Below are 15065 nucleotides of genomic sequence, written 5' to 3'. Positions count from 1 at the left end.
CTCTCTCTCTCTCTCTCTCTCTCTCTCTCTCTCTCTCTCTCTCTCTCTCCCCCTCTCACCCTCTATCTCCGCCGTTTAATAAGTTCTTAATAATAATTTTTAACAACGTCGCGGTCAAATAATCGTTTTTCACGTTAAGAAATTATAGTTTCCGTAAATGTCGTTTTAACGGTAAGAGACGCAACAGACTTTACTCGAGACGTCTTCCAACTCAAAGTTAACTATTGAATTGTCATAAGTTTAATCATTTGCTCTTCCCTTAAATATATTCCTGTATACAGAGAGTGTTCCAGATTCCGTAATGTTTACTGAAAAATATCTGATAGTTTATGAACACATTTGATTGAGCGTCTCAGTGCATTACTTGCTAATTACTATCAAATACAGTAATACACTGAAGAAACAATGAGAGAAACACTTGAAAATTTATTTGTGGAATACAAAATTTATTTTTGTAAAATAAAGTTTATTTTTGTAAAATAATCTTATATCCTACAAATAAGTTTGCAAGTATTTTCTCGTAAGTGCAGTTACTACACGATTGTCTCTGATAATAATTACAAAATAACTGGTAAAACAAATTCCATATTTGATTGAATTAAATTAAATTGTCTAGTAAATAATTCGATAATAATTAACAGATAGTTTGACTAAATATTTCGATAATAATCATGTTATTTAGTAACTATCATCAAACTATTTGCTATTATTTACCAAACCAGTCAATGAGTTCAACCAAATAAAATAAATAAATATGTTTTACTAATCATTTTGTAATTACCACCACAGTTGCTGACTTTATCATATTTGACTTATATTTGAATTATATATATTAAATTATATTTATTTTTTATATATATTTATTTTTATATTTATTTTACATATTTATTTTATATATCTATTTTTTATTATATATTAATTATGTCAAATATTGCACCGAAACGCCCAACCAAATGCATCTGTCAATTGTTCCAAGACTTTTCTTCTAGTGCACTTATCCCTCTCTGCCCCTTTGCGCGGTATACATTATGTTTCTGTCGCAGCACCGACTACCTAGAATCTAGCAGAATCTACCTAGTGAACTGTATTAATAGTGTTACTCACCGAGACGTCAACGCGAAGGACTTCTCCTCTGCTCCAGAAGCATCGGCGGCGGCTACGAGCGGCCGTTCGTGTAATCACTCCAACCGGTGCGCGCTGGTCCGTTATGCAATTGCACGTCCTGCAGACGACGGCCCTCCTCGTAACGACGACCGAATTAGGACAACGCGCGCCGAGGACGTTGTAATGCGCTTTAATGCTGATGCAGGCCTTCCTGCAATCTACGCCTCGTCCCGGCGAACATACACGCGCGCGCGCGCGCGCGCACCGCTGCCTCACTCACCGTGGCTCACTGCAATGCATAAAGTGCATTCTATTCTAGAGATAAGTGCAACGCGATGGTCGCGGCTACCTATGTATATGCATTGTACGTGCGTGCGTACATGCGTGCAAATATTGGCTGATCTATTCGATATCTATTAAGAACAGAAATCTCTTTCCCTCTCTCTCTCTCTCTCGCTCTCTCGCTCTCTCGCTCTCTCTCTTTCAGTATCTATATATTATACTAATCGATATCCGCGTTAATATCCGCTATTTGTGCTGACGTGTCGGAAAGTATCGATTGATTGCGCAGTTTTAAGAATATAGAACATTCAAATCAACCGAGTCTCACTCGAGCTTCGAGTATGGAAGTTGTTTCACTACGAAATCGTACGATTTATTGAAGTACGAATATAAATTGACTGACGACCGAAATTATTGTTTGCCGAAAGCAAGAACATCTGTATCCGTGGAGAGATACGCGATATTCGCGATATAATTGTATTTCTCTAAACATATTTTATGCGCGAGTCCAATTGAAACTGTGCAAACAGTATATTGCCAAGCTGTGTTTGGATTATTCGTAGACTCTGAACTCTACATAAATTCAATCGGACATCACGTCCTTCCGAGAACACGCGATATTCACTTCCCTCCCATTCACACAAACTCGTCTGTCATCACCGAAGCGTCTCATGTCACGAAAAATGCAAAACACAAACAACGTCTATAAGAAACAACAATATACATGAAAAGGTATAATATATGTTAGCAAACGAAAATTCTAACGGATTGCTCACGAGTCAAATTATTCCGTTTTATGTGAAACGATATATAACTTATGATATACTATTATACAATTAACATACTTTCCTGAACTTATCTTATTTTCTAAAAAAAAAACAGAATTATCCGTAATATGTAAGGCCGACTTTTATATAACAAAATTATAAAGTTAAGAGCTTGTTTTTGACATAAACCATTGTCTAAACTTTTTGTTAAAGTTGGTAAAGTAAAGTTAATAGAAATATAGAAAAAATAGTAAATAAAAATAGTAAAAAAATAGTAAATAAAAATAAATATTTGTTTCAGTCTGAAAGACCATGTGGTGAGTTCAAGAAGATTAAGAACCTTTACGGACAATTAAGAAAGACGCGTCCTTTCGTGCCGTTGCATTTCTCAAGGAGTTATCGCGAACGAAACCTCCATCGAATCAGCTCGAAATGTTGGTTCTACATTAACTCCGCAAATTCCATCGAACTTGAAGGATTAATGGAGAGTTTCAAGATGCAACACTATAAGGTCATTATCCTTCATTGATGTTACAAATGGCTTTACAGCGCTCTGTAGTTTCCTACACATTGAGACTTAAAGAAGGATCTACAGTTTCTAGAAACGCTCCAATTCCTATGTTATAAATATATATATTTTTAAGATAGATATTAGGAATTATTTAATATTCAGTTATCTCGAGATGCATTCTCCACTTGCATTTCATCTGTATTTTTAATATTTTAACAAGCAGTCTATCAAAATTGTGTAACTTACTCAAGTGCAGATAGAGTAGTGCGACAAGCAAAACTAAATAATTTAATAAAGGTTACGAGTAAATGGGCAAAAAACATTGGATTTTTACTCTCATAACTGAAAAATAAAGCTCTCAAAAGAGATAAAGAAGAAACTATAAAGACAAAGATAAAACATTATGTATTCAATTAAGCTACTTGCCAATGGAAATTTCAATTTGAATTCCGTATGATAACGAACCTCAACAAGAATAAAAAAAGCATTAGCTTAAAATAAAGATAAATAAGATTGAACTCATCTTACAAATTAGCACTTGCGTGAGTTACATTAGATTATAAATTTCGATTCGGGTATTTCTTTATTCTTGCCAAGTTCGTTAAATATTCCGTACAATAAACTATTTGGTACATCTGGAAATATGTATGATATATTACTTTCCGTGTTTCGGCGCTTGATGTCTAGTATTTTGGCCTTTTGGTCCAATACTTCGGATAATCGTAGCGCTGGCACTGGTACTGACACTCGCTTAGATACGACTCGATCGGAGTAATACATGTTAATTAACGCGATGTCGATGAAGACATGATAAGAAAAGTAGACGTGAATGATAGCTAACAAACCGATACACGTACTCCTCATCGCGCCGTATACGTCGCTCGTTTCGGCTCGAAATATAATAACTCGGCTATGGAAAGGAACGCGACGCCCGAGAGTTTCAAAACAATGTGAAGAAAGAGCAAAACAATACTCCATCAGGTGCCAGCCGCTGTTACCCGTCAAACAATGGTGCGCATGTTCGGTAGTCGAGTAATCACAATAATAAATATTTTCATATTTCGAGGTATTCCGGATCTTCGAGACGGTGAAAATTATCAGGAAAGTAGCACGCGCAGTATATACCCGAATTGGAATCTAGAAAATATACACTAAAAAAAGATTTGGTAATATTCAACCAGCCTAGATAATAGTTACCAAATGCTTCGATGAAATAGTTTCAACTTAACATATAAGCGAATATAACCAAATAATTTAGTAAGTATTAGCAAATAGCCTTAGCAAGGCTTCATATTTGTTACTAAGGCTTGGTAACTATTACCACTTTATGTGGTACGTATCATCAAAAAATTTGTTAAATAAAACCATATTATTTAGTAATAATTCACAGCTTTAAAACTGTCTCACTTTTCATTTACAATATTTTATATTATGTTTATATGGTCGTTTCCTTAATTTTATTTGTATAATTTTTGTTAATAGACGTTGAAAAAAAGCGTTAGCGCGCGCTTCTAGCGAGAATAAACATATGAGGTTATTGCGATTCGTGCTGTTATTAAATTTAAGCTTTACTCTGATGGATCGATAATAACTCAATGTTTTAATACATTTACTCGCTTTTATAAAGCTGAATATTAATGCACAGTAATAATTAAATGTTCATTTAAATTTAATTAATAACAGGCGCGGCGTGTTTCGCTCATACGAGAATATTAATGTTCATCAGCCGAACGAGAGTAATGGAAGGTTAAAGGACAATTATTGTTGTATCAAACATAAACTTAAGTTTCTATTTTTTGATGCATTATTGAATACATTGCTACTATGCATGCATTTGCAACTGCTTTCCTTTCCCTTTTTTCATTTTTTTTTCCTTTCTTTTTCATTCCTTGAATCTTCAAGTCCTATCGAAATTTCCACTGCCATATGACCATCATAGTTATAGAATTCTTGAAAGGATTATTATTAAAATCAGGATTATATATATTATATAAAATTTATCAAGCACATTAATAAATTGTCTCGGACAAAAATCTTTGAATAATAATAAATTTTTATCTATTATTGACATTTTAATAAACAATAGCCGTGTTAAATATAATCTTTTGTTAAATGTTATTCAGAATCAAAACATATTAAGTTCATCGAAGGATAGTAAAGTAATATGAAGAAAACGGCATTCTGCAAATCGAATTTGCAATATCTCCATAAGAGAAAAATAACATCTGTATAATATTATATATTTTTTATTGCGTCTTCAAATTCGATGAAACTCGCAGGCTTCCCTCTTAATGTATGAGAAAAATTTCGATGTGGGTCGAGTTAATTTGCGTTAGAGATGAAAATACGCTTAGGTATTCTATTTGCGTTCGTTACGGTGATGCGATTGCGACGATGCGCTCATAGCGGCCGCGGTGACCGAAAAAAAAAGCGCGAACGATGTCTAGGACGGAGAGACGCGCGTTAATTTCTATTACTTACGCGAATCACGCGCCATGTGGATAAATCCCGCGCCACTTAAGGCGCGGTACAAGTCTCTCTTTTTTTTTCGTCCTTTTTATTTCTCTCGCGCGAGCAGACACCAAAAGTGTCGGTGTTGGAAATTGCGCAAAGTGCTAAACATGCGTGCTAACAATTAGGCCGAGCGTTTGTTGGAACACAAGGTGAAACAGATTTGCGAGTCGCACGCGTTAATCGACACGTACGAAGGCGCGCGCTCGTTCTGTCGCGTTGAAGAGCATTTTTACGCGCTCTCGCGATAATTCGCAAACAACCGCCATAAAGAACATTCAAACCGATAATTTGGAGACATAACGTTCCCTTTCTTTCATTTTTATCGTGTAGTACAATGTTCCTACACGATTAGATCACACTTAATGTTTTCAAATCATCGGTCTGAATTGTGCGGCGCTTTCTCCCCGTTTCTTACGTGCGTCACACCTTCTATACCTCTTTTCTCGAAAAGGTGAGTTGCTTAATTGATCTTTGTCGACTCCAGAGCTTCTCCTGGAGACAACTTGCGCAATAGACAGCAAACGCGCAACGAACAGATGTACATGCATTCATACATACGTACAAAGCTTTTATACTGGCTATCTGACGCAAAATACGACAATGTAAGTAGATTAGGTCAAGCTGAGCACAAAAGTTGTTTATCATTTTGCCATCAACTATGTAAAATTTTGAGTTATTAATTAATGGAAATTGTAGTGTGTGACGGTAAGTATGATTCTTATTATGCGCTTATATATCAGATCAAATTGAACGAAAAAGTACCATTTTGTAAATAATCACATAGATTTTTTAATTATTAACTAATGAAGATTGCAGGGTGTATGATTTCCGTTGTGTACTTGTATATTAAATCAAATTAAACGAAAAAGTACTCTACTATTTTGTAAATAACCACGTAGATTTTTTAGTTATTAACTAATGGAGATTGCAGGGTGTGACGATAAGTACAATATTCGTTGTGTGAACATTAAATCAAGCTGAACTAAAAAGTCCTCTATAATTTTACAAATAATCAGAAATTTTTTAATCAAAGAAGATCGATGGATAAACACGCGCGATTGTTAATAATTCAAAAGTCTACGTGGCAAGAAATTTTTTACTTTAATTTTACACGATTTATAATTTTACATGAGCAAGCACACGACGGAAACCGTACTTTCTATCACACTCTGTAATCTTTTTTAATTAATAACTCAAAATTCTATATGGTTATGCAGGATGGTAAAGGAATTTTGTGTTCAATTTTTTTATCTAATTTATTTGTACATGCGCGCGCGCGAATATTGTCGTTTTTTTCATCCTATCTGTCACACTGTATAACGTCTGATAAATCGCCCTGTCACCCAGCTTATTTAATTTAACTCTCTTATGACATCGTTGCGTTATCGCGTGAAATTTCTCGAACTCCTTCCATTAAAAGCGACAAAATCCGCCGAATTTCTGAGCGTTCGAGCCATGATTGCGAGCCACGCGAATCTCAAATACGAAACGCTCGACGATAAGTACAATTTCCATTGTGTACTTGCACATTCAAATTAAACTAAACTCAAAAGTTTTCTATTATTTTGCAACCAATCACGTATAATTTAAATTTATTAATTAATGAAGATTGTAGATGACGGTAAGTACGATTTCAGTTCCCAGATAGCACAGAGAATTCAAAAGGAATTCTAAAAGAATTTAGTCGTATGTCAGCAATTTTATGTTCATTTTTAGATGCAAAGAGAATTCTTCAGAGTTCAGTTCAGTGAAAAAAATTCTTTTTGCATCTAAAAATGAACTCAGAATTAGTGACGTACGAGTGAATTCTTTTTTAATTCTCTGTGCTATCTGGATTGTGCACTTGTTTGCACGTTAGATCAAACTGAACTAAAAAGACCTTTACAATTCCTTGTAAATAACATAGTTACATTTGAGTGAACTACGTTCGCCTATGTGTTTCGAGGAGATGCGCGAGAACACGTCGCTTGAAATTGTTAGGTAATTATCGGATGTGCCGCGCGTTACGTCTCGGGAACCTCAAGTTACACGTTAGCACAGAATCGACGATAACGCGATAGCGTTAGACGATCGCGATGGTAACGATCGCGACTCTGTAAGGGCTTGCTTTCACACGCGTTCGAAGCGAAGAGGAGGTCTCCTCTCTCGGAGAAAGCGATGCTACTACACGTACATGTCTAACATGTAACTTCCTCGCTGGAGACGTCATCGCCGATGGGCGTCGTCGCCGGTGTGAGAGGCACGAGATAATACCCGCCGTTCTTACGTAAGGCATGCAAATCGAGCCGAAAGCTACTCGATCCGCGCGGTTTGTAGCTCGTCGCGATCTTTTCCGCTTGAGTTACCAACTTGACCCCATTACTGCATAACGTTACTGTACATCGCGTTGAATCACGAATAACTTCCGCCGTTTTTCTTGTTCCTTTCGCGCGAAATACTTCGCCATCGAGCCTGATCTAATGTACACATATATTCGCTATTATTAAGATTATCTCATTATTGATGGTGAGTCGCGTTCCTAGAGCTAATGGAGGCTGCATCCCGGCGTTTTGCGGGCGAGTTTCGTCCGGAAGAAATGAATACACGCGTCTTCCTGCATCACTCTCACGCGAAGCGCAATATATTTTTAAACCTGCGTGTGACGCGGAGGGACTCTCGGAGAAGGAAACGAGAAAGAGAGAAAGATGCATAACGACTGTCTCCGCGAAGATCTCGGGGCAATGGCCCGTCAAGGTCGCATCGGGACTGCACGCACTCCCTTGTGAGGTGGCGAACGTCCGCGAAGGTGCACGAGGGAGAAGCATTTCCACCAGGCAGGAACGCTAACGTTAACGATCGTCCGCCGGAGACTGACCTTCGTGACGTAACCGAGCACTGAGCGAGAAATCCGCACGCTAGTTCATCTATTACACGCGCCGGCAAATTACACAGTTCTGGAAGGTTGCCTGCGTTTCAGGTGCGAGACAGGACAGGCAGGGGCGAAATGAACCGGCCGATAAGACCCGCCATTAGGCTGCCGGGAACTTCGATCGCCCGTCGCGACTGTCACGCTAACGATTAAGTCCGCTTTTTGCTCGCGTCTCGTTCCTCCAGAAATTTGCACACGCTAATGGAAAAGGTGACTTATCCTCAGTACCTGGTTACGCAGGTATTCAATACACTCGTCGCGCGTGAAGTATTCGAGTGCAGGTGTAAGTGCCTCGCATCGTTCTCTTCTCTTCGTGAAATCCCACCGATTGATCGGAGCGCTTGCATCGGATATATATCGTTAATTCTGAGAAAAATAAGAGCCGAGCGCTCTAAATGTTAGTGCGAAGGATTTTAAATTAGGAAGGATAATTGTGTGTGACAGAGTTTGTCAACGCCGAGCACTTTTCCAGACTTTTGCACACTACGGAGAAAAAAGTATAGTGATAGCAGTTATACAGGTGGCAACTATTCGAGTTTTCTATGTAAAATAATAATGTATACAGTTTTTAGTAAACTACTTTTTATATAGTTATTGTCAGCTAAAGTTTTAGTTGCATAACTCTACAGGAATAGTTTATTCAACTATATATATTATATAATTCTACATACTAAATTTATATATTATAATCTTATATTCTAAATACGTATACATTGAGAAAGATCCCTCTGTTATCAGGATAAAAGCACGTTTGCTGTTTGATGATCGTCAAAAAAACAAATTGAGCAGTTACCGAATCACTTGTCACCACTTGTCATTTTAACAAACATATCTTGCCTGAGATACAAATCATATTTATTCTCGTATATTTACGTTAGGTTAGTTATGTTTCCATTAAAGGAAACTATATGGCCCCAGAGGTATGTTGCTCATATGTTTCTTTTTAGTATTTGTCTTGAGAGGAATATGGAGTGCAAAATCAGGAAATGATCTTTTCAGAACTTAAATATTTTTCTCTGAGTTTAATTAAAATCGGAATAATATTACAATTAAGAAATAGAAAAAAACTGAGTTGGTAATAATAAAGTAAATTTTCGAGTTTCTCGAGATTTTCTATTAATATTAATCTCTTATTAATCTTCATCGTGATCGAGTAAAATTAAGCAATGTGTTACTAGCTAGAATAAAATTTCTTGCAAGTGCATGATATACTGTTTCTGGTATTAAATGCAATGCATTTTCACCCATAAAATGATTGAAATAGAGCATATGGGCGGACGAAGTAAAGTTAGTCCATAATTAAAGACCGACAGGAAAGCTGTAGAGACCACTCGCGGCGACTCTGGAACTACTAGTCAGGATACATATTTTATACGTGACCTTTTTTACTCTGAGTTACTGGCCAACTAAACCCGGTACCAGAGCAAAATAGCTATGCTGCATGTTTATATTTTGGTTACTACTAAACAAAATATTAACAGGATCGTGACGGGCATTAATACATAGAAAAAGGTCTCTATCATGTTTATATAGTCAATCACAACAATTAATTGCCTGATTTTAGTTGTAACTTCGAAATTCTAAAATATAGAGCATCTAACTCCGATCTTTCCTACAGAAGTATTGCTTAGACTGGCAAATTGAAAGTAATAAATCATTCGTTCCCGCTACAAGGTCGTCATTTGCTCTCCCATCAACGAATCATTTGTTGCGGGTACTGATATTTCGTTAAGTTAGCGAATCTTTTTCTCTCAACGTAGCGGCTAGTATCACATTTTTTTCCGAGTGCAACGCACACAGTGAATCTACCTTCCACGTCCAACCGACCCTGAGTCTCAATTATTAATTTTGAGTTAGACCTCCTTTTTATTATAATTTAATTGTGCATTTATTGGATTCATTTCTTAATGTTGCAAAACATCTTTATCTTATTTTTATTTTTCAATTCGACTGTACACCTCACAGCCTGCGATATAGTGTAACCGTGTCGTTGAACCTTCTTCGCGATATATATAAGATGTTTTACCGCGAGTCAACTAATACACACACCTCCGTACAGTTAATCGACTTGCGATGACTAAAGGCTCTATTTCTATTGCACGTACATTATCATTATCCATGCTTCCCTTGCACGTTAAGTAACACTCGACTCGCTCGTGGCGAGTGAAATTGTCAAAGTAGTAAATCTCTCGCGACAGTGTCATGCCTAGAGTTAAATTTCCGCTGTAAGGTGCGGTTAGAGAGTCGCACGAGGGGAAAAAAAGAAAGGTAAGTGCGCAGAGTGCCAGGGCGAAAAGCAGGCGCCTGCGTTGGACACGCGCCAACTATTTTGAGTCCCACAATAGCAATCTTATCGTCCGTTGCTCTCACGACAGCGTGGAACGCGGCGGTGGCCGGCGTTGACTTCGTACGAAAGGCGTTGCAGACTGAATTTCAAGCGTAGAAAGGATCTATTGTCGATGTGTGAGAGGTTCGCTCGAGTTCCGCGTTTTTTTCGGCAGAAATAACGGGAGGGTTCTTCCGCCCGGTCGATTGCAGCGCACATAGACGTTAACGGCGAACGCGAGCGCGACTGCAGGAAGGAAGATGTCGGAAAAACGAGATTTTTTGCCTGCGAGTGAAACCTAAAATCCGGGTTCTGTATAGCCGAGTACACCTTAAATAAAATTTAAAAAATATCGTTTAACACATTAACAGAACAAGAGACTTTCCGGTAACGCGTCGAATTATTAGTAGTATTAGTAAAATAATTATTCAAATAGTTAGCAGGCAAAAGTATTGTTTCTTGATGTCTGGCATAACTGAAATACTATACAACGGTCGCATATATCATCCTACTACACGAATTTGCGTGTTTAACCCCATTTCCTCGAGCTTCCAGCTTCCATGTGACTATTTTTTTTAGTACTATTTAAGATGTGCTCGATCATATAAAACCCGAATTTTAGATTCCACTCGTAGGCAAAAAATCGCGGTTTTCCGATATTCTCCTTACCGTTGGAATTGAAAGATTTAACCTGTTACAAAATATACGCAGCCGAACCGGTCTTTGTTGATAAACACGATCACGACTTACTTTAATCCCAATACAGCGGTCTCTAGTTACATAATTCACGTTTCAGTTATAGATCAGCGATAATAGAACAGCGACTGTCAATTTTGTAGGACGCAATCAAGTGCTACGACACGGATTACAGACAAATTAGCTCTGGTATATTAGAGTGAATCAACATTCATAGTTATTCTTATCATGGTCAATGTCGATTACAGGAAGACATAAATAACACGGTAGTCTGTGGAGTTGCGATTAAGACTGAGACTACACATTTTCACATGAGGATGCTCGCTAAATTTCCTAGAATTCTAAATAACACAGAGAATCAAGAATCCTAGAATCATAGAATCCTAAACATCTAGAATCACACTTAGAATCCTAAACATAAGTAAAATTTATCAAACTTTTCAAACATTAGCATTCTTAAAAATACGTGTTTATTATAGTTTTTTTCAGCTTCAGAGTGAATTGCAAAAATGTTGATAGAATCATATTCGTCGATGATTTCTACTTTGATAAGAAAGAAATAAAATATCAAGGAATGCAACAAAGTGCTTATAAGCATGCTTAATTCTTTCCGAACATAAGTTATGGATTCATTTGGACTTAAAAACTGGACTTTGAATTAAAAATTTAACGTGCTGCTATTACGCATATTACGCATAAGTGTCTAGATGGAGCTAACTTGTCGAGCATGTTTTCATGTAATTTTTTTGTAGTTTCATTTCTGCCTGTATTACTCCTCATTGCTTTTACTTGTTACTTAACCACTTTTCTCAGTAGTTACTCTTACTCTCGCACTCTTATATCATCTTATTTACTTAACATTTCTCGGGATTTTGTCTCGGATTTTTACTGTTTGTTGGGTGAGCTCGAGCAATTATTGCGTATGTCAAATACAAATTGAGAGCAGAAGAGAGTTTATGATCTGCTTAGGTCGATGCCACCGTCAGAGAATCTGCCTAAAACTGTCGTTGAGCTTGTTAAAAATATTTATTTTTGCATTAATTTTACTTTTTATTTTGTTTAAATCAGTGATGCCGTCTAGTGCACATAACATTTTAGATGAACTATTTTCTCTGGAACGATAGTTCTGTTCATCTTAGCATTCACATATCTGTAATAGCTTTTTGCATTTAAATTAAGGTTTTTGACGCGTCAGAAAACTTAATTAAAATGGAGTTAAAATTTTTGTTCGAAAAGAATTGAAGAAGAACGTAATTTGGCCGCACTTTTTCGATTATTTTCCCGGGAGTTATGAGCAAAAAAAGATGCACTGAGTAAAATTTTCCCATGTTTAGGATTCACGTAACTTTCTTAATATTTAAGGATTCTAGAGTCAAACTAAGGAGCCAAGATTTCATTAAAAAATGTCTATAAAGTCTAGAACTCACTGAAGCCAAATCCTTAGGTGTCTTGGATACTCCATACAAATCTCACTAAATAAATTATTCTCGGTTCTCCCGCGCGCAAATGATCAAGAAACGAAGTTAGCAGCGGCTATTATTAATGATTTTATTAGGGTTCATGAAGCATATAATAAATATCGGGTTCGTGCAGAGTGAGAACACTGCGGGGAGCAGACTCCGTCTGACGACCTTTGAGATTCGCTTTCGAGGCGTTGAGCCGCCTCAATGTCGAAGGCAGCTCTCGGCGCGAGATACTTAGTGCTTGCATACCGATCGAGGACAAGTCGTGACGCGAATCGCGAACCGGCCTCAATGACCTTTGCGCGTACACTCGCGCTTTCACGACGCGTTGGCGAACCCTTCGATAAATCGGAGATCTCAGACGGAAGGGCCTGCTTTCCATGCAGCGATTGAGAGAGAAAACGTGCTTGAGAAAAGTTAATCTTGGTCGTATTACTTTATGCTTTTTAGAGAATTTGGAACATCACGGTGCATGGAAAAACATCGGTAACTGGCGAGATTACGGATTTAAGTGGATATTAATGCTCAATTGACTCAACTTAATGTTGTATATAAATAATTTTGGGGAGATTACAGTAACTCTTTCAGTAGCCGACGCAAAATGAGAATAATTTTTAAAAGTAAAGGAGAAAGTAATATTATAGCCTGTATCGATCCCTCTTAATATTTCTACTATTAAGTGGTGGATCCTAGGAGAGACTTTTGTAATTATTAGTTTAATAAGCTGCCGTTACGTATTGGTGTATTATACCGGAAAATTTTACCATTTATACGCAAGATTTCCAATCCTGTCTGTATCTTATGATCCGTTGATCTCCAGTATCCAATGATTCAATATGAAGGATTTGTCTTTAAAAGTAAGACAACTCAGTTTACTAAAATCCAATAAAAGTTTCGACCGACGGAATGAGACTACTATCTACTGGCATTCTAAATCGCGCGTTTTCTCAACTTTCGAATCGCTGTTACCGAGACGGAAACGACAACTTCGGCCCCACGACCGTAGAAATTCCGTCGAGTTCCGGTATATGAAGGATCTCTTGCGATCGCGCCGCGTCCTCCGTGAAGGAGTATCGTTTCCGCTCTGACGATCGCGACTTCCCGACTTTCACGGACTTAGCCGTCGCGATACGGGATTAGCCAATTCGGGATTAATACGCCTTTGATGCGAGGGATGACGATTTTATTTCTACCCGCGATTTGTTCATTCTCGCCATGAGAATCCTCGCGAAGGATTAGCTTACCCAAGATTAATAATGAGGAAGTAAGGACCGCCCGTATCGTCTCGTGATTCATGAGGTTCTCGCGCGACGGCGAAAGAGTGTACGATGAATAAGAGCTGAGCTGAATCGTGTACCTAATACTCGAAGAGACATCTTTAATTATCTTGTCATCCGCGTTTTTAAGTGCGCACGATTCCTCTCGTATGTTCGCAAATATTGACTAGGATAAATGTTTGTAGGAAACATACACCGGTAGGAATTCCCGGCTGAATTATTATTCTCCATTCATTAATATGTATGAACATTCTTCGAGCTTCGCGACTTTTATCCCTTTATTTCAGACTTGAAAATTCGAAGTATCGATAACAATAAAGGTATTACATCAATATGTAAATTAATTTTAACATCACACATTTTATGTCAGAATTCTATCCCCATTTCTGTCGCTAGATATTCGGCTTAAGAATGTATTATTCGTACCCCAAATGTGATGAAAAATTTTGGAAAATTTGAGATTAATTTTTATTGCATCTAAAAGTAATCCCAAATAATTTGACATCGATTTGGAATCTGGATCAACAAATTTTTCCATTTTAAAGTGTAATAAGAAATCATTATCTCTTGTCCGGAGCCAAATAAATAAATTGTACCAATCGATAAAGAATGTTTCAATAAGTGCTGAGACTGAAAATTACGTTTGCAAACTCGTCAGAGTTCTAGAAATTTTTAATTTTATCCATTGCCCCATATATTCAGTGTCTTTAAATGGTCACTTTAAAGATTTTTACGAGATCATTCTAGGAGTACTAAAATGATAATTAAAATTTTTTGAGGAATGAATTTAAAAGTTTCAGAAAAATATTAAATCAAATGCTTTTTTTTAATAGTACAAAATAATAAGATGCGAAATTTGGATATTCAATTTTTAAATAGCTATTATTTCTAAAATATTTGTTTCGCAGCTTAAGATTTAGGTGTATCCTTCAACTACAAACATATTATTTAAAATTTTTTTAATTTTTTTTAATTTCTCTTGTTCGAAGGCTACTATAACGGGTGCTATTTTTTCTGTCGATTACAGCGATATTTTTTGCAGACGTGAATTCGGCAATATACTGCGTATTTATTAATAGTTTTTTTTTAATAACAAAAATAGTAAAATAAAGTTTAATAATTACTTAATTAATATACAATGTTTTAAAACATTCGGTTTTGCAAAATTAATTCCCAAAAAAATATGTTTTTTTCAGAGCGTTGCATTGGTCTGGCCC

General features: G+C 36.8%; 1 protein-coding gene across 1 annotated transcript in view; it reads right to left on the bottom strand.

Moving 5' to 3' along the window:
- The window catches only part of LOC116842198, an 86439-nt gene that overhangs the window by 66358 nt on the left and 5016 nt on the right, over window positions 1-15065 (bottom strand). Inside the window, exon 2 of the mRNA XM_032811036.1 lies at window positions 1105-1393. The gene's annotated coding sequence lies outside the window, so the exon portion shown is untranslated. The remainder of the gene's footprint in view (window positions 1-1104; window positions 1394-15065) is intronic.

The sequence above is a fragment of the Odontomachus brunneus genome, unplaced genomic scaffold, assembly GCF_010583005.1.
Source record: "Odontomachus brunneus isolate Ranch 3 - 2012 unplaced genomic scaffold, Obru_v1 Obru_scaffold_022, whole genome shotgun sequence".
NCBI classification, from domain to species: Eukaryota; Metazoa; Arthropoda; class Insecta; order Hymenoptera; family Formicidae; genus Odontomachus; species Odontomachus brunneus.
Note: the sequence above shows the minus strand (reverse complement) of the source record. Positions and strands in the feature narration are given on the sequence as shown.